The sequence below is a fragment of the Anabrus simplex genome, chromosome 7 (assembly GCF_040414725.1).
Source record: "Anabrus simplex isolate iqAnaSimp1 chromosome 7, ASM4041472v1, whole genome shotgun sequence".
Lineage (NCBI taxonomy): Eukaryota > Metazoa > Arthropoda > Insecta > Orthoptera > Tettigoniidae > Anabrus > Anabrus simplex.
In genome coordinates this window covers 264,783,936-264,807,985 of record NC_090271.1, presented here as the reverse complement: position 1 = coordinate 264,807,985, position 24,050 = coordinate 264,783,936, and positions in this window count along the sequence as shown.

Here is a 24,050-nt window from a genome sequence, read left to right as displayed (position 1 = left end):
GACATCGACAGGCGGAAGAAGATAGCCCCTTGCATCATGTAAGGCTTGGCTTTAATTCCCCCCTCTCCAAAAGGAGACTTGGCACCAGGGACTGCTGGCAGCTGGGCGATGGGACGAACCTGTGGCCCAGAGCCCAGACGCTAACAAACCCGAGCCGCACCAAGCAGTGACAAGAAGGACTGATCCCCATAATAACAGAATATGGCAAGGAAATGGTTATGTTTGCATGACACATATTCCTAACTAACACAACCTCTGGTCTATCTCCAGCCCACATCCTTGCATGTGCTATCAAAAGAAGTCAGGTTTTACATGTAGGCTCTTTCTTCTTTCTGCCTATGTGGTTTTTCCCTGACCCTTCAATACCATACTCACAATCTCCCCTGGTAACGTGTCTGACATGGAAACAGGCAGATACTCCTTGTATCACTTCCCACTCTACCCAGCTATCTCTTTTCTACTTAGAAATTAATAGCATGTCGGAGGCCATGCAGATTGAGTCGATGGTTACGGCGGGGGAGCGGGCTACGGGAGGCCCCCGTAAAAAAAACAGTTTTGTAATGACAGATCTTAGCATTTTTCGAAATGCACCTCTTATTATAATGGTTGTGGGATAGTTCGTACGCTGCATTGAGTTTGTTACACCTTTCTACGATGGATGTACCGTCTCTACCATTGGGGTGGACCCATTCACCAAGATAGCGGAAGCGATTGACTCTCCTAATCGTTCCATGCATGGTCGTCAAAGGGGGGTTTCCGGGATGCCGAGTCTCAAAGTACTTAGTTTTGTCGTACGATGTGTGCAATCCTGCCTTCATCGCTATCTCGTGCAGGGCTTCGATAGCAATGACAACATCCTTAGAGTTGTTGGTTAGAATTGCAATGTCATCTGCGAATGCTAGGCACCTGATCTCAATCTTTCGGGTCCCGGCTCCAATGGCAACTGGTTTGATTTCTAGATTCCTCAGTGTACATTCACAGTTCTTGAAGACTTTATCAAGCACTAGATTAAACAGAATGGGTGAGAGGCCATCACCCTGTCGTACTCCAGTTTTTTATCTTGAAACTCTGAGATAGTTCTCCCCTGAACTTCACCTTAGATGTATCCGTAAGAGTCTGTTGGATGAGGGTGCGTGTGCTGTAATCAACACCTCGTTCTTGCAGTACGGAGAAGAGTGTCTGGCGGTCGATGGAATCATAAGCTTTTTTAAAGTCGACGAAAACCACAGCGATGTTCATACTCCTTACTTGTTTTAGTTGGAGAATGGTTTTTAGGTTGAAGATCTGCTCGGTACAGGACCGTCTCCGCCGAAATCATCCTTGATATTCACCAATAGTTCCATCACATTGCTTTCTACATTGTCCAGTCAAATCCTAGACAGCACTTTGTATGCTACTGACAGCAGAGATATCCCTCGGTAGTTGTTGACATCACTGAGGTCACCTTTTTTATGTAAAGGGTGTATGATAGCTGATTTTCAGTCATCAGGGATCCTGCCAGTCTCCCAGCAGTCGATCAAGATCTGGTGTATGACCTCTGTGATCGTATTTCCACCTGCTTTTAGAGCTTCCGCAATGATGCCATCTTCCCCGGGTGCCTTGCAGTTCTTAAGATGTCCAATAGCATTAACAACTTGCTGTATTGTTGGTGTTTTAGATGGAAGGTGTATCTCTGGAGGATCTTCAACAGGTAATCTTTCCGTGGGCTCTTCGCAATTGAGCAGCTGCTCAAAGTAGTTTGCCAAAAGTTCCACGTTCCGGCGGTTACAGGTGACCAACTCCCCGTCTGTATTATTAAAGTGAAGACATTGTGGTTTATAACCCCAGAGTTCCTCTTTGAAGGCCCGATAAAAGTTTCTGGTGTTGTACATTTTGAATTCTTCATCTAACTTCTCCAGTCTTGACCGACCGTAAGATCTTTTCACACGTCTTATGGCCTTACTCGACAGTTTCCGCATCATTCTGAAATGTTCCCAATCTTCCTTTCGTTTAGTCGAGTACCACTTCGTCCACGCTACGGTTCACTGAGCCTCGGAATGACAACTGAGTAGAGGGGGAGGGTTCGATTCCGTGGTTTCCCACTTCTCCTCCAGGCAAATGCCGGGATGGTACCTAAATTCAGGCCACGGCTGCTTCCCTTCCTCTTCCTTGTCTATCCCATCCAATCTTCCCATCCTCCGCAAGGCCACTGTTTAACATAGCAGGTGAGGCCGCCTGGGCAAGGTACTGGTCATTCTTCCCAGTTGTATCCCAACCCAAAATCTCGTACTCCAGCACACTGCCCTTGAGCCGGGAGACGTGAGACTCCTTCCTGAGTCCGAGGGAAAACCGACCCAGGAGGGTAAACGGATTAAGAAAGAAGGGAGAAAATGGTAAATGATGCCTATTAAAATACGTAAAATTGAAACTATCTAAAAGGAAGAGGATAGTGCAGATTTCATCCTTCAACTGGATGGTGTCTCTCCGCATTACAATGGCAACGTCCGGAGCCATCTCAACGAGACATTGCCACAACGCTGGAAAGGTCGCGCGTCTCAGGAGGATCGAACTCTCATTCATTGGCCACCGCGTTCTCCCGACTTAACTCCATGTGATTTCTTCTTGTGGGGTTTCTTAAAGGATCACGTTTACGTACCACCTCTTCCACTAACATTGTACGACCTTCGTGCCCGCATCACAGCAGGCCATCGCAGAGATTGACCGCGACACACTACACAAGGTTTGGCATGAGATAGACTATTGACTTGATGTATGTCGTGTTACGCGAGGTGCTCATATAGAACGCTTGTGATATGACTGAAAAAACTTTGCGAGTTTACCGTTCTTAGCACATGACACATATTACGATATGTTTATTCGATTTCAGAGAATAAATGTATGAAATCGCATCCATCATTTTGAATTGCCCTGTACTTTTAGAACATAGACTTACTGACAGAGCAAATGCAACACCAAGAAGGAGTGGTCAGAACTTTATGCCAATTGCAGGGTAGACTGACGTCACTGAGGTATGCTCATGATGTGAAATGCGCCGCTGTGCTGCGCACGTAGCGAACGATAAATCGGACACGGCGTTGGCGAATGTCCCACTTCGTACCGTGATTTCTCAGCCGACAGTCATTGTAGAACGTGTTGTCGTGTGCCACAGGACACGTGTATAGCTAAGAATGCCAGGCCACCGTCAACGGAGGCATTTCCAGCAGACAGACGACTTTACGAGGGGTATGGTGATCGGGCTGAGAAGGGCAGGTTGGTCGCTTCGTCAAATCGCAGCCGATACCCATAGGGATGTGTCCACGGTGCAGCGCCTGTGGCGAAGATGGTTGGCGCAGGGACATGTGGCACGTGCGAGGGGTCCAGGCGCAGCCCGAGTGACGTCAGCACGCGAGGATCGGCGCATCCGCCGCCAAGCGGTGGCAGCCCCGCACGCCACGTCAACCGCCATTCTTCAGCATGTGCAAGACACCCTGGCTGTTCCAATATCGAACAGAACAATTTCCCGTCGATTGGTTGAAGGAGGCCTGCACTCCCGGCGTCCGCTCAGAAGACTACCATTGACTCCACAGCATAGACGTGCACGCCTGGCATGGTGCCGGGCTAGAGCGACTTGGATGAGGGAATGGCGGAACGTCGTGTTCTCCGATGAGTCACGCTTCTGTTCTGTCAGTGATAGTCACCGCAGACGAGTGTGGCGTCGGCGTGGAGAAAGGTCAAATCCGGCAGTAACTGTGGAGCGCCCTACCGCTAGACAACGCGGCATCATGGTTTGGGGCGCTATTGCGTATGATTCCACGTCACCTCTAGTGCGTATTCAAGGCACGTTAAATGCCCACCGCTACGTGCAGCATGTGCTGCGGCCGGTGGCACTCCCGTACCTTCAGGGGCTGCCCAATGCTCTGTTTCAGCAGGATAATGCCCGCCCACACACTGCTCGCATCTCCCAACAGGCTCTACGAGGTGTACAGATGCTTCCGTGGCCAGCGTACTCTCCGGATCTCTCAGCAATCGAACACGTGTGGGATCTCATTGGACGCCGTTTGCAAACTCTGCCCCAACCTCGTACGGACGACCAACTGTGGCAAATGGTTGACAGAGAATGGAGAACCATCCCTCAGGACACCATCCGCACTCTTATTGACTCTGTACCTCGACGTGTTTCTGCGTGCATCGCCGCTCGCGGTGGTCCTACATCCTACTGAGTCGATGCCGTGCGCATTGTGTAACCTGCATATCGGTTTGAAATAAACATCAATTATTCGTCCTGCCGTCTCTGTTTTTTCCCCAACTTTCATCCCTTTCGAACCACTCCTTCTTGGTGTTGCATTTGCTCTGTCAGTCAGTGTATTCTTTCAATTCTGTGAGCCTATTTTAGGCACATAAAATAACATTTTAGCACCTAAAAATCCTTTCTAGAGATGTTATGCGATACTCTTAATGAATACCTACATGTCACCTCAAGGATACAAACGATAAGTTTCCTTTGTGAAGAAATATAGCTTGGAGCTTCCTCTAAAGGAGTGTTCTACTTTAATAGCAAAAGAAGGTTTGATCGCCTTGATGGGATGGAGCACTCCTAGAGAGTGAGGGAACTTCTTCAGCCAGAGTGGTGACAAGATACAAAACTTCCCCCGTCATTACCCCTCCCGGTCTCTCCATTACCGTCACCCCTATCCATCAAGCAGACGACGTGCACTCAGGCGAGATCAGCGGCATCTCCGTCCGACACATAATTATCAACATCAAACTTTATAGCATTTCATTGACATGGATTACTCTATTGTACATTAATGTCAATTCCCCATTTGTGATGATACATGAGAATGAACTCACCATTAACTCATATGTATATTGAAAAGTGAATACATTGTCAACATGAAAACAAGTATCCGGTTTCAGTGTGTCAAACAGAGCTATGGTATACTAGATTCTCATATTTGGCAACAAAATCCAGCTCTGTGTCAAAATGGAATGTTTTCGTGTCGTATTTATCAGGGTAGTGTCATAGTATCACTGAACATAAATAATATCGACAAGAGAACAACTACTAACTTCATGAATGTCACATCAAGTTTGACTGATACGTGTGACATAATATTAAGATAGAGTGCATCAATCTTCCTGGAATATTAGAGGAACCAAGAGAAGATCATTACAAACAATCAGAGATGACTATAATAATAGCAATACTAATAGTAAATAATGATGTTATAAACACAATACGTCAGTGGTAATTAAACTATATATATATATATATATATATATATTTATTTATTTATTTATTTATTTTTTTTTTTTGCTAGTGGCTTTACGTCGCACCGACATGTCAACGATGGGATAGAAAAGGCCCAGGAGTTGGAAGGAAGCGGCCGTGGCCTTAATTAAGATACAGCCCCGGCATTCGCCTGGTGTGGAAATGGGAAACCACGCAAAACCATCTTTAGGGCTGCCGACAGTGGGATTCGAAGCCACTATCTCCCGGATGCAAGCTCACAGCCGCGCGCCCCTAACCGCACGACCAACTCGCCAGGTGGTAATTAAACCGAATAGATCGATATCATTATTCATGTGACACTATTTTCATAGATTACCGTCAGATATCATTACTACTAAATATTAGTTCAAATATTTCTCCAATAAACATTCATGAGAAGATATACGACACTGTTAATGCATGCCTACATACAATTTGAAGGATACAGACGATAAGTTTCTTCTAATGAAAAATATAGTACGAAAATACCTCTGAAGGATTGTTCTTATTGAATAGACAAATAATATAATGTCCGCTCCACGGATAAATGGTTAGAGTGCAGGCCTTCGGTTAAAGGAGTGCCGGGTTCGATTTTCGGCTGGATTGGAGATTTTAACCTTCATTTTTTAATTCCGATGGACCGAGTTCGACAGCTGCAGTCAGTTAATTGGGGGCCAGTATCCAGTATTTGAGAGATGGTGGGTTCTAACCCCACTGTTGGCAGGCCTGAAGATGGTTTTCTGTGGTTTCCCACCTTCACACCAAGCAAATGCTGAGGCTGTGCCTTAATTAAGGCCACAGACGGTTCCTCCCCACTCCTAGCCCTTTCCTGTCCCATCGTCGCCATAAGACGGATCTGTATCGGTGCAACGTAAAGCAAATTGTAATAATAATAATAATAATAATAATAATAATAATAATAATAATAATAATAATAATAATAATAATAATAATAATGACACCAACATTGATTGAAAGTACCATGAAAAAATCTGCAAGTACAAAGAACTTGCAGAAGAGATCAAGGAGGATCTGGAAAATGAAACTGGTACGGATAGTCCCTGTGATTCTGTCAGTCAACGGCCTCATCCCACACACACTTCACAAGAGTATACAAGAACTGGGTCTTCCAGCGAACATCTACAAAATTGTGCAACATTCTGTCCCCCTATCAAAATGCAACACTGTGGGATCGTTCCTCTCGCAAGAATGCAGATCCCGTGATCTAGAGTTCTGTATTTACCTGTACATCAATATTTGTATTATAATGTGTAAATACTTTAATTATTGTAAGGCACTTGGTGCATCCTGCGCCCCGTTACTACCCATATTTCCTGTGGAGAAGTGTATGAATAAAACAATAATAATAATAATAATAATAATAATAATAATAATAATAATAATAATAATAATAATAATAATAATAATAATAATAACCGGGCGAGTTGCGGTTAGAGGCGGGCAGCTGTGAGCTTGCATCCGGGAGATAGTGGGTTCGAATCCCCCTGTCGACAGCCCTGAGGATGGTTTTCCGTGGTTTCCCATTTTCACACTAGGAAAATTCTGGGGCTGTACCTTAATTAAGGCCACGGACGCTTTCTTCCCACTCCTAGCCCTTTCCTGTCCCATCGTCGCCGTAAGATCTATCTGTGTCGGTGCGACGTAAAGCAACTTGCAAAAAGAAAAAAGTTTCCCATTTTCACACCAGGCAAATTCTGGGTTTGTACCTTAATTAAGGCCACGGACGCTTCCTTCCCACTCCTAGCCCTTTCCTGTCCCACCGTCGCCGTAAGACCTATCTCTGTCGAGCGATGTAAAGCCACCAGCAATAATAATAATAATAATAATAATAATAATAATAATAATAATAGTTGTATACCTCATCAACTATAATGAGACGTCAAGGAACTGGAATTTTGTCCCACAGGAATTTTTAACGTGTTTTGTCAACGCAAAGCTGATGTGTATGAGCACCTTCAGATAACACCGGACTGAGCCAGAATCGATCCGGCCAGCTTAGGCTCAGAAGGCCAGCGCTTCTGTCGTCTGAGCTATTAATCTCTGCGACAGTCAAAGATACGTTTGCCGGATTCTAGGTAGTAGTGATCGTACCGGTAACAATATATTTTTTTTTTTTTTTTTTTTTTTTAAGGGAGATGAAACTAGTAGACTCGTAACTCTAATAGTAGAAGAAGGAAGTTATTCAAACTTCAGATATGAAAGCGTTGGTGAAAGAACGGGAAGTGAAAATAAAAGGATTCGCAAACCCAGTACCGCCACGAGAACAAGAGTTGCCAAGTAGGGAATATGAAAGTGAGGAGCATGGAAAGGTAAGTGTAAACAATATTAAACACAGCTAGGGGCCCGCTAGTCGTCACTGATTCACTCTCCCAATTTGAGATTTGAGAAGGGCCAAGTGTCGAGGTGTCTAGGGAGACCTACCAGAGACAAATAGGCTGTCTGTATCAGAAAAGGGCTGTAGTATGTACACAGGGAGAGGCAGCGTAAAGTTACGAGCACATTAGTTCGTGCTGTCCCGCTGGTAGACTGAGGAAATGCTTGATTTATTCCTGAGTGGCGGGGTGGGGGTGGGGAAGGGATGATAGAGTGCACGGCCAGGCATCGCAGTGAGCATGGTTAGCATTGAGTGTACAGAAAGTATATTCAATTTACTTGTAGAGTTCTTGTTGAACATACGTCGTTTTCGTTATTAATGTCACATTATTGCACTTATTCTTGAGCGTTATTTATGTTAATTAAGTATAGCGACGTATAGTATTGGACAACGGATACATCTAGTAGAGATATTTATCCTAAAGAAAACCATTTCTACTTCGTTTCTCTCGTGCTGCAATGCCTTTGATACAATACACTACCAAGTTATTCAGGAAATGGTGAGAAACAGGATATGTTTTAAGCAAAAAGAGAGAACCACAGTAGACGGTATTAACAGAGGAGAAGATTACAGTTTTTCAAGAAAGCATGAATATCAACCCGAGGAAACCTTCACGCCGACTATCGCAGGTGTGTGGTGTTTCATAAAGATTGGCACGATCAGAAAGTCGGTATTTGGTGTGGCATTACTACACGCAGAGTAATTGGCCGTATTTCATTTTAAGTTACAGTCAACACGGAATGTTATCAGCAAAACATACTCCGGCCATTTTCAAAGCAGGAAAATTCCGGGGCTGTACCTTAATTATGGCCACGGACGCTTCCTTCCCACTCCTAGGCCTTTCCTGTCCCATCGTCGCCGTAAGACCTATCTCTGTCGGGGCGATGTAAAGCCACTAGCAATAATACTAATACTAATAATAATAATAATAATAATAATAATAATAATAATAATAATAATAATTTAACTTTAATGTTGACTGAGTCTAGTAACAGACTACGGGTAATCTGTTCCCCCGAAGTCCCTTGCAATTGTGCCTCTCCCTCCGTAAATGTGATAAAAATAGCACAAAATAAGTAAATGTACTAATTAAAAGAATTACGAAATCCAGTAGATACAAATTTCAGAAAGGTAGCGATTTATCTCCTGCGACGTAAAGATGAAGAGAAGGAAAACTGTGAAGAGAAAAAAAAAAGGATCCATGGAAGCAAGAGAGAAATGATGAGAAGAAAAAGTAGGAGCAGTAGGAGGAGTTTTAATGTCACAACTAGATGATTTATTTCCTAGTGGTTTGACGCCCCCGAGAACACATCGAAGGTTTACGGCGATGCAAGGCCTTTGACTGAATTAAGGCATAGCCCCAATATTTACCTGGAGTGAAGATGGCAAACCACGAAGGATCATCTTCAGGGCTGCCGATGGTGGGATTTGATAACATCATCTCCCAAATAAAACCTCACAGATAGTCGACTCTAACCGCACTACCAAATCGCACGGTATTAGATGATTCATTTGAGTTTTTCTACCCTCTCCATACCTTTCGAAGAATGAGGGTATTGTAAAAATGAAATAAAAGAGTATGAAGGCCGTGAAATTGACTTCCTAACTTCGTAAACCTAATAATGTGGTTTTTCCTTAATGATGTTTGTTCGTGCCGTAGACCTATGAAGATCTTTTTCAGAATAGCACCGGACTGAGCCAGGATAGAACCCGCCAAGTGGCGGTCAGAACGCTAGCTCCTCAACCGTCTGAGCCACTCAGCCCGGCTAAATGGGGGTTAAAAGAAAACAAATTAATTAATTAATGTCCACTACCATTAGTTTTGAGAAAAGTACAAAAGAACTGCCCAGAGCTTTCCAATATTTAGGATTTGTGTCTAGTTTTTATACCAATTATTTATCAGATCTTTTGTAATAATTCTGATCATTTTTGAAAAAAATAAATTTTCAAAAAGGAGCGATATGGGGAGAGAAAGTTACTGGACATGTGTGATTTCCCAAATAAATAAACACTTGATAGCAATAAACACAACAAAATTCTGTTATTTAATGCTTACTAACACTGAAGCACACAATATCATTACACTTTAATTATGTAATTAAGTTTCATCGTTAAATATCCCTTCATACAACAACATTAAATTAAAAAAATCAGAAACATTTTCCAACATTGTTCGTCAATCATATCACTTATTGACCGGCTCCATGGCTAAATGGTTAGCGTGCTGGCGTTTGGTCACAGGGGTACCGGGTTCGATTCCCGGCATGGTCGGGAATTTTAATCATCATTGGTAAATTTCGCTAGGACGGGGGATGGGTGTATGTATCGTCTTCATCATCATTTCATCCTCATCACGACGCACAGGTCGCCTACGGGCGTCAAATCAAAAGAGCTGCACTTGGCGACCCGAACATGTCCTCGGACACTCCCGGCACTAAAAGCCATACGCCATTTTATTTCATATCACTTATTACAGTAAATCAGGGGGATCCTCCGTGTTAACAATAACGCCAAGAGAATGTGTTGTAATGCTTGTTATTCAAGTTGCTCAGATAAGTCCTGCCTATTAACAGAAGGCCGGGAGAAAATTTTCAAAGTCACAATAAGCGGACATTTAGGCTTTCTCTCTGAAAGACAGGAATACATAGCAGTGTATCATAGGCTACTGTATATGCATAAAACCCATTTTGTCAAAAAATGTACATGTGTGGTTTCTCAAATAACCCATTCAAATGTTAACGAGGGAGATCGTGTAGGAAGTATGAAAGTGAAGATCTTGGTGAAGTAAGGGGAGGTAATGGTAGACTCAGCTGGGCGCTTCGTGGTCTCCGAAACCTACATACAAGTGAGGGATAGCCCTTTCAGCTGCCTCTTACAACAGGATACATACTAGTGTCCCCACCCGCAGTGAGGAGAATGCAGATGATGTACCAGCCTGTAGTTTTGGTGATGTGTTTGTAACACAGTAGTAGTATTGACAACTTTATTTGGTGGTAATTATAAACTTACTCTTGGAGAACAGCTGAAAGTGATAGGGCTCCAAGCATATTGCCGCTCAACTCCCAAGTTGGGGAAGCAATGCATATGACGCCGCCTGTAATCACATCACATGTTCACTGGTGCGTACGAGCGGGAAACTGAAAGGAGCTATTAAGAGCTGACTATGAAAAGTAATGTTAGTACAGGTGTGGAAACACCAGCCTGGAATGGGAGTTGTTAAAAGAGTATTTAAAATCTCACTCATTTAGATTACAATCCTGCGCTGAAATTTTACCTGCGCAATATGACAATAGAATATCGTAAATTACTTCGTATGCTGCATTAGACGTTCTCTCTAGCATGAAATAATAATAATAATAAATTCAAAGAAGGTCAAGATAAACTGGTTGGAATAAATTAACCAGGAATTACAAGAAATAAACGCTACAGACGACACTATAAAAATCGTAAACTCTTTGGAATTCTGGTTGCAAATCACTGCTGAAAAGGTCAGTGGAAAACAGCTGACAGAAGAACGGGAAAAACATCACAGCGAATTCATGAAGAGATGTTTGGAGGAGGAGGAGAAGAAGAAGAAGAATAAGAAACCGTCAGACCAAGCTAAGAAGTTCAAACGCGTTCTTTAATTCGGCGTAACGATGAAGAAATAATAATAATAATAATAATAATAATAATAATAATAATAATAATAATAATAATAATAATTGTTACCGTGGTTTGGTGGATCAGCAGAGGTGAAAGAAGGTGCTGGGATGAATAGGACTCAATATACGAAATTAAAGTTAATTTAAAATTTAACAAGGTTATATTTTCTTTTCAAGATCAAGAAATAACAACTATAACAGGTACTCCGTAGCCTAGCAACAAATCAAGAATGTACAATTACAGCAGTTACAGGATTTGGGCTCCGAGACCCAGACACACAATTCTTGAGCAATTAGCCCAACTTTACCCAAATACAAAGTTTGACAAAGGGGCAGAAAACCCCAATCATGCCCAGGAGCACTTGCTCCCTATTACTCAGTTAAGCCTGCTCGAGGCACACAGAAACCAACTTTAAGAAAGAGCAACCCGCTCTCAAAGTTCAAGCCTATCAAAGGCCACACCAAACTCCACCTTCAAGCTGACCTCCAAGCACATGAAAACAGGGGTAAAAATACCTAACCTACTGAGGCCTATTCCATAAATAAACAGGACAATTACATGGCCTTCAATATACCAACTTGAGAGGAGGCGAAACTGCACTCCTAATACATTTCTTTAAAACCTATTTGGCACTAGGCCGCTTATGCAAGGGCTAATCCCATACTACGGAGGTGACACGATTGAAAAATTACAAGTAGAAGGGAAACTGTTATAAAAACGTAGTCACCTCAAAACAAAATGAATGGGAGCTCGAGAGGGTTAGGCACTCTCTATCCCAATTTGTAGTTAAAGAGACAGAATTTATACCAAGTGTCCTTTACATTTTAAATACAGGTTACATAAGGAAGGTTTCGAACCCGCCCCGAGGGTTAAACTGCTGAACTGGCAAGAAAATAAGTTATAAAACGGCCATTACCTGGTGGTTGAACTGCTGCCCGAAGAAAGAGGCGCTTCCCGCCCCCTGCTACATAATTACACAATGAGAGATGTTACTGAAGTGGCGCGGAGACCCGAAAATCAGCAGTTTATATACCCTCGTGGAACATTCGAGACTTTTTATGAATGATAACACCCGCCCACAAGCTTTTTATTGGACGACCAAAAGATTACATGTCAAAACAGAAAAAGAAAACCAGGATTGGTGGAAAATTAATTACAGAAATTTGCGACTGGCCAATTTCAAAACTGGCTGAAAGAAAGGATTAACATTGCCAACTTAAACAATGGCTGAAAGAAATTTAATAAAGAGCAAACTTATAAATACTAAATTTCTTCAAAAAAAAGGTTCCCTCACTTCGCACTAGGGTGCACAATTGTAGTTCTTAAGAGGTGCCATCTAGAAGAGAATGTTCACACTTCTTACTACAGAGCAAATAAATACACATCGACACTGATATAGTTTTTTTTTTTTTTTTGCTAGGGGCTTTACGTCGCACCGACGCAGATAGGTCTTATGGCGACGATGGGATAGGAAAGGCCTAGGAGTTGGAAGGAAGCGGCCGTGGCCTTAATTAAGGTACAGCCCCAGCATTTGCCTGGTGTGAAAATGGGAAACCACGGAAAACCATCTTCAGGGCTGCCGATAGTGGGATTCGAACCTACTATCTCCCGGATGCAAGCTCACAGCCGCGCGCCTCTACGCGCACGGCCAACTCGCCCGGTCTGATATAGTTCAGAACACTTCAAAATTTACAGTAGAGACATCTTCTGAGGACTCAGAGAATAAAAGTGGAAGTTAAAGTTCCGGCTTCCTCCAATAGAGGAGTTTCAACTGGCGCAATGTTTGAATTAGCGGAGCGGAGGTGTACCGCCCGGTACAATAATAATAATAATAATAATTGTACCAGGGGATACACCGTCCCTTCCTGTTTGTTTTGAGCGCCTACTCTACTATGGCCATCTCCAATAGCAACCAAAAACATTTGAAATGTTGTGAGGGCTGTTCCTTCGTTCCAACAACGAATTTTACATTTAAAAGGTAAGAAATTTTAGTCACCCAATTCGAATAGAAAGGGAGGATGGCTCCAATGTGTATTTTGGAATGAACTCTGGAGACTAAAGCCCATAACTAATTTGGGTGGAAATTTGAATGTTGAAGTTGGTAAACCTACCGTTATGCTTATGTTATATTTTATGCTTCCTGAGTTGTCAACAGTATCTCCGACGCCTCCTCATAATCTACCAGCCTATTACAAGCTAGAAAATTACATTAAGCACCAACTATGGACCTGTATTTTAACTTGTGGCAGCTCAATCATATCCTTGGATTGTAAAGATCTAGATGTTTCTCCCATTCTCTCGTTATAAGAGCAGCTATTTTTGGGCTCCGCGTATTATCTGGCTAGTGCGGTAGTGTGTATATCGTGCAGTAGGTTCAAGAGAGGCTCCCTCGGATCTGAGGAGGCGGGGGTCATGGCATGAAGGGGGTTCAGACTAACAAGGTATGGCAAAATAAATTTAAATAAGGGACTGTTCCGGCGTGTGAAGTGCGAGGAAGACTTTAGTGGTTTTTTATTTAGAATGTAATAGTTAGGCCTTTAATTTTCTACTTCCTGCAGTCTTCGGACTTAGATTTTATTCCCTAATGGAAGTTAATCAAATGTAAGGGAGCACAAGTGGTTACCTTCAGAATCCTCCCCTTCTATTCAAATTGGGTGACTAAAATTTCTTATCCTCTAAATTTAAAATTCGTTGTCGGCCTTAGGAGTTTTCCCATTTATTTATTTATTTATTTATTTATTTATTTATTTATTTATTTATTTATTTATTTATTTATTTATCTTATTTATTTATGTACATGGCGGGGCTCAGGCTATGAAGCCTGCTATTATGCCAAACCATATAAGTGTACACCTGCAAACACCTGCAAAAGCGTAATGTATTGAACATTATAACTACTTAAAATTAAAATAACTTTTAATTTAAAATTAACTGAAATGTAAAATGTCATAAAATAAACCCCTGTTTCTTTGGGCCTTAATCCCGCTTAGGTTTTTTCCTTGCATTTTTTGGAGTGTTCATTTTCCATTTTCCACCTCCATTCATTGTTCAGATTCCGGCCTTTATTAAACGTTCCTTCTCATTTGTTGTGACCGTGTAGTATGGGTCATATGCCTCTGCATGCACTCGTATATTGAGGGTAACCTTAAGTCAAATAATCTGTGTCAATATGTTATTTTCCAGGTAAATTTATATTGCCCACCATGGGCATACTTAATGATATGTGTCACTGGATGGTGACGTTTCAATTAATAGTGTACCAAAAGACAGGCTCTCTTCTTCCATTAAGCATTCCATTTAAATGGTGGTTAACCTATTTGAAAATATGAATTTCTACTCTGCGGATTGTACCTGTAAAGAACTAATATTCCCTAGTACGTTATAGAAAAATAGGTATTCCTTCCCTGATTACTGTACCTTTTTGAAGCTATACGTTCACTATCATACCTGCTTCAGGGCTTACGAGCTCTTTTTCTTTCATTCAGAGCTGATGAACTCCAGTAGTACTTATGCTATCATTTTATTGACCAGCCTACCAGCCTATTACAAGCTTTGGTTGGCTTTTATTTATTGCCAAAATTATTTTTAAATTAATCAGAACGGAAATAAATATAATTTATCGAATCTTATTAGGGTAACCTGTACTCTAATTTCCGCACTGTCCAGCCATTCACCCCTCAGGCTTCCTTACTTCTGATGACCACGTATATCCCCGGAATAATAATTATAAGAAGAAGAAGCATAATCGTATAGCCTCAGCTACTCTGTGCAAGCATATTGCTTTTATGTTATCTGGTTGCTTACCCGTCAATTTCGATGGTCTGCTACATGGCAGAGTGAACCGAATCTCTCTTGGGAGTCTGTGGCTGAGTTTTAAAGAATTTTGACGGGTAAACACGAAATGTGTCAAATGCCGACATTGTACAACATGGAATATCGAATGGACTTTTCCACTCTTCAAAATTCTGACTATCTCTTCCGGGTTCGAACCCGCTATCTTGGGATACGGGTAGCCGACACTCCACACCGATTCGCAGAGCGAGCTTCTACAATCCCCACAATGTCGTACGTGTGCGCGTTTTCTTGCATATTAGCAAGTTATTGTAAAAATACAACAAGTAACACATGAGTCAGACTGCTTGCTCAACGGTCAGAGTCGAAGCCTTATGTTCGAAGGGCCCTTGGTTTGATTGCCGGCCGGGTCGGGGATTTTTTCAGTCTAGTTAATTCCACTGACTTGGAAAGTGAGTTTTTGTGTGTCTCAACACACTCCTCTTCATCTACACACAATACGCCACGCTTCCAACCACCATAGAAACAGGCAATAATAAATATATCATTCGAAACAGGGGTCGCGTCGGGAAGGACATCTTGCTGTAAAACAGAGCCAAGTCAACAAGTTCCTCACAGTTCCCAACCGCGATCCCATCAGAGTGTGGTAAAATATGTGGAAGAAGTAAAAGAATATTCCATTAAGCATGGCGAGTAAACCACTCCCCTAAGTATCACCCCATCACATAAAAAGGATGGTTTTTAATACTGTCACATTTTTGTTTGGTGATAGCTACAAACGTGCAATAAGTTTCTAAATATACAATATCTGTGGGGAAATGTCTTTCTTCACTTCAGATGCTGAAAGTGACCTCTTTTCCTCTGTAGAAGTAAGCAAACCCGTCGTACATATTGGTGGCTGTCCGCTGCAGTACCGCTGGGTCCATGTTGTTGATTACAGTGACAATGTCCTTCTTCAATTTGTTAGTTATTCTTAGCTGATTATGATAAACTGATAAACTCGGTATTTAGGGCAACCCCACAAAAAGTCTGGTGGTGTCAGGTCGGGCCACCTGGAAGGCAAAATTGTTTGTAAAATTATCCGGTCATGAAAGAAACGTTTGATTAGGCAGAGAGACTGATTTCATGAGTGATAGTGAAAAACGATGTAATGATGTACGAGGAGACTGCTCCAGGCGGGGCCGGAAATCTTCTGCATGCATGCTAGCATCGCTTACCAAAGAACCTGTTGATCTTTCTAACTATGGGTAGGACTGTGTCTTTCTTCGGAGGAATATGTGCACCACATTATCTTCGGAATGTCCTTTATGTAGCAATGAGGGAGTTCACTACTGAGACGGAGGGGAAAATTAGTAACGTGTGGACTATGATGACGTCACTCGGATACTTCACAGAACTAAAGTCCATACTTCCAACGTCCTTCAAAACGAACAAGTTCCAGAATCCGTGCAGTATGAAGAAAGATATGATGTTTTAAAAACCACCCGTTTTACATGGATCACATTGTATTTTACATATGGGGTGATTAAGATTAAACTTTCCCCACTTAACCCACTCCAGACAGGGAACTAATTATATCACATGCACCGAACTCAGTAATAATAATGTACAGATTATGGGCTACACGATTAGCCCCGTTCACCTCTTTCACTCGTACCATGACTGACTATCAAGTGCCACCATCGCACACGGATGTTGATAGCCCCATGGACCAGTATGCACTGCAATTTTTTTTACGTTTTTTTTATTGTCAACATAATATATTACAATACATATAATTCAAATACAATATACTGAAAAATGATAAGATTGGTAAACAACAAACACACGCATTTTGTGAGTCAATGGCTAACTGGAGTATTCTATGACAGCGAACACAATGTACTGTACAATAAGTGAATAAAGGAGCGAGAATTTACATCAGATACACACTCCTTGCCGACAATCACACACACCAACCAACCAGAGTCACAGTAACAGGAGCTAGAGAAGTAAGAAATAACACAAGACAAAACCATAGAACTCGTGCACCACTGTGTAAGTTCGAGTAGTAAAATAACACTCTTGTGACAGAGAGGGAAGTTTTAGTAGGTACACTATTCACACAGTTACATTGTTAGATGACTGCTACCAGTTTATTAATAAAGTCCCCAATATAGAGCTTCTTCTGGGGGGACGCGAGGACTTTGTATACACTAACACTGATGTCTGCGAAGAGCTCTTGTTTGGTGTAGGGTCTTTTGGCTTGTAACACACAATGCATATAAGTGCCTCAGAGGAGCACTACAGTATTATTTAGCTGAGCTGGTCGCAAGCTAAAGGTAGGTCGAATTGTCCACTCAGAGGCAACATAGATCGTGGGCTGATTTATGATAGAATATAGTTTCACTTTAAATTCACTCCACACTTGTTGGGTGACTTTCGTCAGTCTATGTTGGATTGTATCCCTAGGAGCTCGGCAAAAACCACAGGCGGCGTTTTCCTGCATATGGATGCGATGGAGGTTGCTATTTGTAGGAATGATATCATGAACTACCTTATACCACGTATCACACGTTATTTGAGGGAGAATGCGATTTGAGATGTTCCGCCAGACTCGGTACCAGTTTATTAACATCGCTGTCCGAACTATTTTCGGGGCTTGATACTGCTGTGTATGCACATACGTATAAAGTTTCTTCGTTGTTATGTCTGGAGAGAGGAGGAGACCACAATCGTCGAAGAATAAAGTAGGCGGCACTAGTTATGTTTTACCGTCCTGTCGAAACTGTATTGGTAAAGACAAACCTGCACGGAGCCATGAGCTTGGAGGGGAAAAGATAAGAAAGTAGTGGAGGGTGTAACTAGTGCAGTGCTCCTCACCCGCAATGCAGCTACAATTACGAGGAGCCAACGTGAACACTTCCGTAGCAACTAACGAAGTGAATGTTCCTCCCTTCTCACTCACTGCAGCTCACGGACTCGCTCGCGAACGAAACACATTTTGTGCGCAGCTAAGGTTTTGTGCCATCAGACGGTAATCTACCTCTGGCAGAAGAAGCCGAAACTATCGACATATTTGAACAGCACCCGAAGAGAAGCGCGCGAAATTCTTGTATCCCAGTGGAATGTGTATCGGGCCCTTCGTGAAGGGTGCCTGCAACGTATAACGTGCAACAAGTACAGTGCCTGCGAGAGGAGATTTTCCATAAGAACGATAACAAATAGTACGCTGTTTCCAAATGAAAAGGTACAACAGTCACTGTTCCCCTCCCTAGCGCTAGCCACAGGCAAAGCTTGTTTCACGAGGATTGGAGAGATAAACGGGTTGTCCATAACACGCATGCGACTCGCTTGGAATTTGGTTACCCACGCGTCTGACAGGTGCAAATATTTTAATGTAATGAACTTCATTTATAGCATCCGCATTGACGTAAACACTCAAGTCAATAATTGAGAAGTGTCCACCGTTTTCAATACCAGGATGAAAATTACCTACTCTACTGTCGTATTAACATGTACTTTCTTCGTAATGCTACACCACCTCATGTGAACCACAGTGCATGTCAGTACCTCGAAAGAAAATTTCCACGCTCAGGCACCCGGACTTCGTTTCCCGGCCAGTACATATGAGGTATTATGAAAATGAAAAGTCATGTTCCTGTGGATGTACCATTTCTAATCACATACCAGCTGTCTTGCCAATCCTAAACTTCTGACCAGAAGTGGAGTCCGGTTCTCCGAAGCTAGAAGCTAACAGCGTAAACCGTTACACTACCAATCATTCAGTCATTAATGATCTGCATTCATTTAGAGCTGTCGCCCAGGTGGCAGATTCCTTACCAAATGTTTACCTAATTTTTTCTTGAATATTTTCAACGAACTTGGATATTTATCGAACATTTCCCTTGATAATTCACCCGGAAGGTCGTGGGTTCGATTCCCCGTCAGGAAGTCGTACAATTTATGAAACGAGACTTCCACTTCCGGATGTGCATATTGTGACCGTAATCAGGTCTCAGCTGACTGAATATGGGTTAGTGTGCTACTGGGTTTCACTTTGTCGGCGAGGCGCGTGTGTCCTTGGCCAGATGGTAGAGAACCAGTTTCTGACTTGAAGGGGTAGCTGGTTGACTGAAAAAAATATAAAAATAAAAGCGGGCGAGGGATAAAAAGTAGCCAGTGTGTGTTCACCTGCAATTACATCGATTGGTAATAAATGAAATATTTATAATATCTTTGGTGGCGTGATATGCATGATTATGAAAGTACTCATGGATCATATTTTAATGAACTGTGCTAATAATATCACGTGTAAATTATAAAAATTAAAAACTGAATTTTTATTTAATTTCAACAGTATTTCGGCTAGAATGATGGTAAAATTACGTAATCAAACTCCAGAAGAATTCAGTACTTGTGTTGACTTCACTTCCGACCGCGAGTGCCACGCACGATATTTAAGGCAAGTCATATGAGTACAAGCTCTCACATGCTGACATGTTCCTGGTCTACGATTTGCAGTTACTTCGGATACGTCGCTAGCAGACTTCAATGCAGAACATCATTGGAACACTATCATTAGGGATAGTGGACTCATTCCTGTGTTCGACGCTTCCTATAATTATGTTAATCTACGACTTGAGTTAGTGCAGTAAACAGACGTCGAAAGAGCAGATAACATTTTTAATGTACGTGTTATTTTCATTCTAAATTACGTGTGTGTTCAGGATTTGTTGTAACACATTTGTACAAGTTTCAGCAACCTCACGAGTGAACGTGGAAGAGGGCCTCTACGTTATCATCGCCAGAAGAAGATGGAATTTCGTGCCATGGACTCCACGTATTTCATCATGAAGTTCTATGCCATCGACCATCGTCGGCAGCGCCGAAATGCAGAGACTTTCACCTTAGAATGGATGATTGAGGACCCAAACTTCCAGATGTGAAGACATCTAAATAAGTTAAGTCGACTACGTCTTATTTATATCTGTTCTATGTAGCTCTTTATTTCTACTCTTCATCTTTCCTTAGATTTGTTCTATAATATCTGGTTGATTTATTTTCACAACATTTCACTGGTTGATTCGTAGATGTGAGATAGGACATGTGGCTTAATTTGCATACTTGCTTGATTCATGACCACGTGTTGACGAGCTTGACGATGATGGTTCAGTTGAAGTTATCCATGTGTTATTGAAACCATCCTTTCTTATTGTACGAATTTCATTACGATAGTGAGTTGATCTGTGTATGACAAATTTATTGAGGGGATATTTTTCCAATATTTTCAATATTTTCATGGAAATAGGACTTTTACTTGTACCTTACATTTGTGATAGCGTGTCATCAGGATATTAATTCCGAATCGTGTGCATGATTTTATTTAGAGTACATGGATGGTGGTATGTGTTAATTAATGGATTAGTTAATCATCGAGACAAATTTAAGGAGGATATTACGTATTTTTGGGACGATGATACGTCCTTATAATTTTTATGACTACACATGAGTGATAATGGGTGACGATGAGTTAGGGTCGTCGTTATGTTGTACTGTACGTGTAATTTATGAGGAATTTGTACGTACGATATGAGTCTTCGTGAAACTGTGTTTTTCACATGCTAATATAGTAATATTGTTATACATGATGGTGATCATGATATAATGGAAATATGGAATCTTCGAGATTTTATGGGGTGTAGTTAAGATGATAATGTCTTCTGATGATAAGGTTTAGTCCGTGTTAATCGATGTACTCCATAATTCGAGATAATATCCTAATAGTGTTCGTGAAAGTCAATAATTCTGAGTATAAGGTACGTGCAAATTTACTGGAAGACCTTAGGTCTTGAGAACAGATCCTCAATTAAATATTCTAATATTCAGTTCGAAACCCGCATGCTCACTTTTCGAAGTATTATGTCGTACTCACGTGATGACTAACTTTTGAACATAATGGAATGTGTTAATAGGAGAGTGGCGAGATTGATTGACAGCTGATGAAGATGTGTAAATATTGTAGATATTTTCTTCTTTGATATTTTCAGTAGCTAGTACTAGATGTAGAGGTTTCCTAGTTGTAAGACATTTATTTTCTAGTCATTTGTGGTGTGCTGATGTGTTACACTTTGATAGTGTTAATTGATTGTGGACGGGATTTCCACGGTTAGGATATACTTTTCTCCAGTTATCAATTTTCCGTAGGTCATAATGCTATTTATGTTCAGTTAATGACCAAGTGATTATAAGTTTATTATTAGTTCTCACGAGGAGATATGTGGGAAGACTTGAACAGATATATTCGACGTCTCGAATTAACTTGTCAAAAATAAAGGCAAATTCAAATTTTCATTTTTAATGTTAACAAAATTTTCGATGAACTGAATTTCAATCTTATTTTGTCATGGTAGTTAAAAAATTAATCTTGGATATTTCTTTATTATACACTTTATTATAATTAATACATTTTTCCAGATTGTTCTCGGAATGATAAGCAAGACCTCATTTTTTCTTTAAAAAAGTCAATTCGACTTTAAATTGCCAAAATGAGTACTTTAAAACGAAGAAAGTTATGTTATGTTCAAAGACTCTGTTACAATGATAGGGAAAATAAGTTACGTGTACCATCCCATTTGTTTGTATTTTTTTTGTCACATCAAGAGCCAGGATAATTAACGTAAAGCAGCGATCATTTTCATTATCATAGATGTCAGGATGGCTAATATTTTATTTTTATTGAATAAATGTGTAATATGCTTTCTACATTTAGAACATTCTTATTTTCTGAACCTTATGTCGATCCTGCCACTTTCATATTTTTTTCTAAGTCTGTGGCCGTCGAACTGAGCACTCCTAAGGTGTCTCTTGTTCTCTGGCAGACCTAGTCGAGGACAATATGGCCCTGAGATTCACTCGGCCTACACCAAAAATGAGTACCAGGTTAATTCCCAGTGGCAAAGGCGGCCGGGCGAAGATTTAACCACTCTACCCCATCCACCCCTCCAAGGGCCTTCATGGCCTGTACGGAGAAGACTTTGTTTTGCTTTGCTTTACTTTGTTTTCCCTAGATGATGAAATGAAATGGCTTTTAGTGCCGGGATGTGTCCGAAGACTTCGGCTCGCCAGGTGCAGTTCTTTTTATTTGACTCCCGTAGGCGACATGCACGTCGTGATGAAAATGAAATGATGATGAAGACGACACATAAACCCAGTCCTTGTGCCAGGGCAATTAATCAATTATGGTTAACATTCCCTATCCTGGCGGGATTCGAACCCGGAACCCCTGTGACCAAAGGCCAGCACGCTAACCATTTAGCCATGGAGCCAGACATTCCCTTGATAATTTATTCCAATCCCTTACTCCTCATCCTATAAATGAATATTTGTCCCAGTCTGTTCTCTGTGGAGGTTGACGTTGATCTTTGTGATTTTTAATGTTGGTGTTAGTAGTTCTTTTCTCATGTAATTTCTTGATGACCACGAATTTGGTTTGATATTGATATTTACTTTTATGTCTTTTACGATAGCTGGGAGAGTGTTCAGATTATTCTCCATAGATGTTTCATTCTTCTTCTTCTTCTTCTTCTTCTTCTTCTTCTTCTTCTACTACCGCTTTTCCCACACCTGTGGAGTCACGATTGCGAACTGTGTCCCACATCTGTATTTGCCCCTGTTTTATGGCCGGGTGCTCTTGCTGACGACTGTCCTATGTGGAGGGATATACTCCAGTAACCACTACTGTAGTGGTTGGCAGTGTGATGTGTTGTCTGAATATGAAAAGTAGACCCAGTATCCAAGCCAGAAGAATTAATTAGACCATATTAAAATCTCCGATCCGGTCGGAAATCGAAGCCTGGACCCTATGAATCGAAAACCTCAATGCCGACTATTCATCCAACGAGTCAGAAAGATGTTTCATTGTTGGATAGAATGGATATGCCACCTCCATATCCGCCACAGTTAATAATCCTCCCGTTCACTTTTAATTATTGATGGTTTTGAATTGTATAAAGTTATTGCATCTTCGATGAAGAGGTTAAACAGATACATCCACGGAACATTCCCCCCTACTCCTAGACGAATTTATTTTGGCTTTAAAACTCCTACAATTTACGTTTGGCACAAATTTAGAATTAGTTTTCATGAGTATGAATACATTCCTCCGGTGGACTTCGTCAAAGGCCTTTTCCATATCGGTGAAGGCAATGCAGGTACCTCTGTTGACTTCTAGTTTCATTTCTACCAAGGGTCTGAGTGCTAAGATAGCCTCTCTTTTTCTTACATCTGGACAAAATCCAAAATGATAACATGATATGAGGCTTATTATTTAGTAGTTAGAGCACTCTGATGAATCTCCTTTCATTAACCAAATTGACTTACTTTCCGTGTAGGAATGTTTTCCCTTTCTTAGCAATCAACAGTAATATTGCATAGTTCCCCTTTCCGTTTGTGCGCCCAGTTACGACCCACTGTAACCTGGAACTCCATATGTTTCTAGAGCTTTCCTTCGTTTTTTAATACTGTGTCAAATTATATTCTTATAATTATAATAAATGAACCAATTTCATCTTCTGCAACATAATTCTGTTCTTCCTTCTCTGTCATCAGTAAATATCCTTACCATTGTCCGGCTCCATGCCTAAATGGTTAGCGTGCTGGCCTCTGGACACAGGTGTCCCGCGTTCGATTCCAGGCAGGGTCGGGAGTTTTAACCACAATTGGTTAATTTCGTTGACACGGGGGTTGGGTGTATGTGTCGTCATCATCATCATCATTTTATCCTCATCACGACGCACGGGTCGCATACGGGCGTCAAATCAAAAACGGCCTGCATCTGGCGAGCCGAACTTGTCCTCGGGCGCTCCGGGCACTAAAAACCATACACCATTTCCAATTCATTCTTACCATTATATAATTTATCAGTGAAATCTTCCCATCTGTTAGCCACTTCATTATTTTTTCACCAATGTATTTCCTTGTTTATCT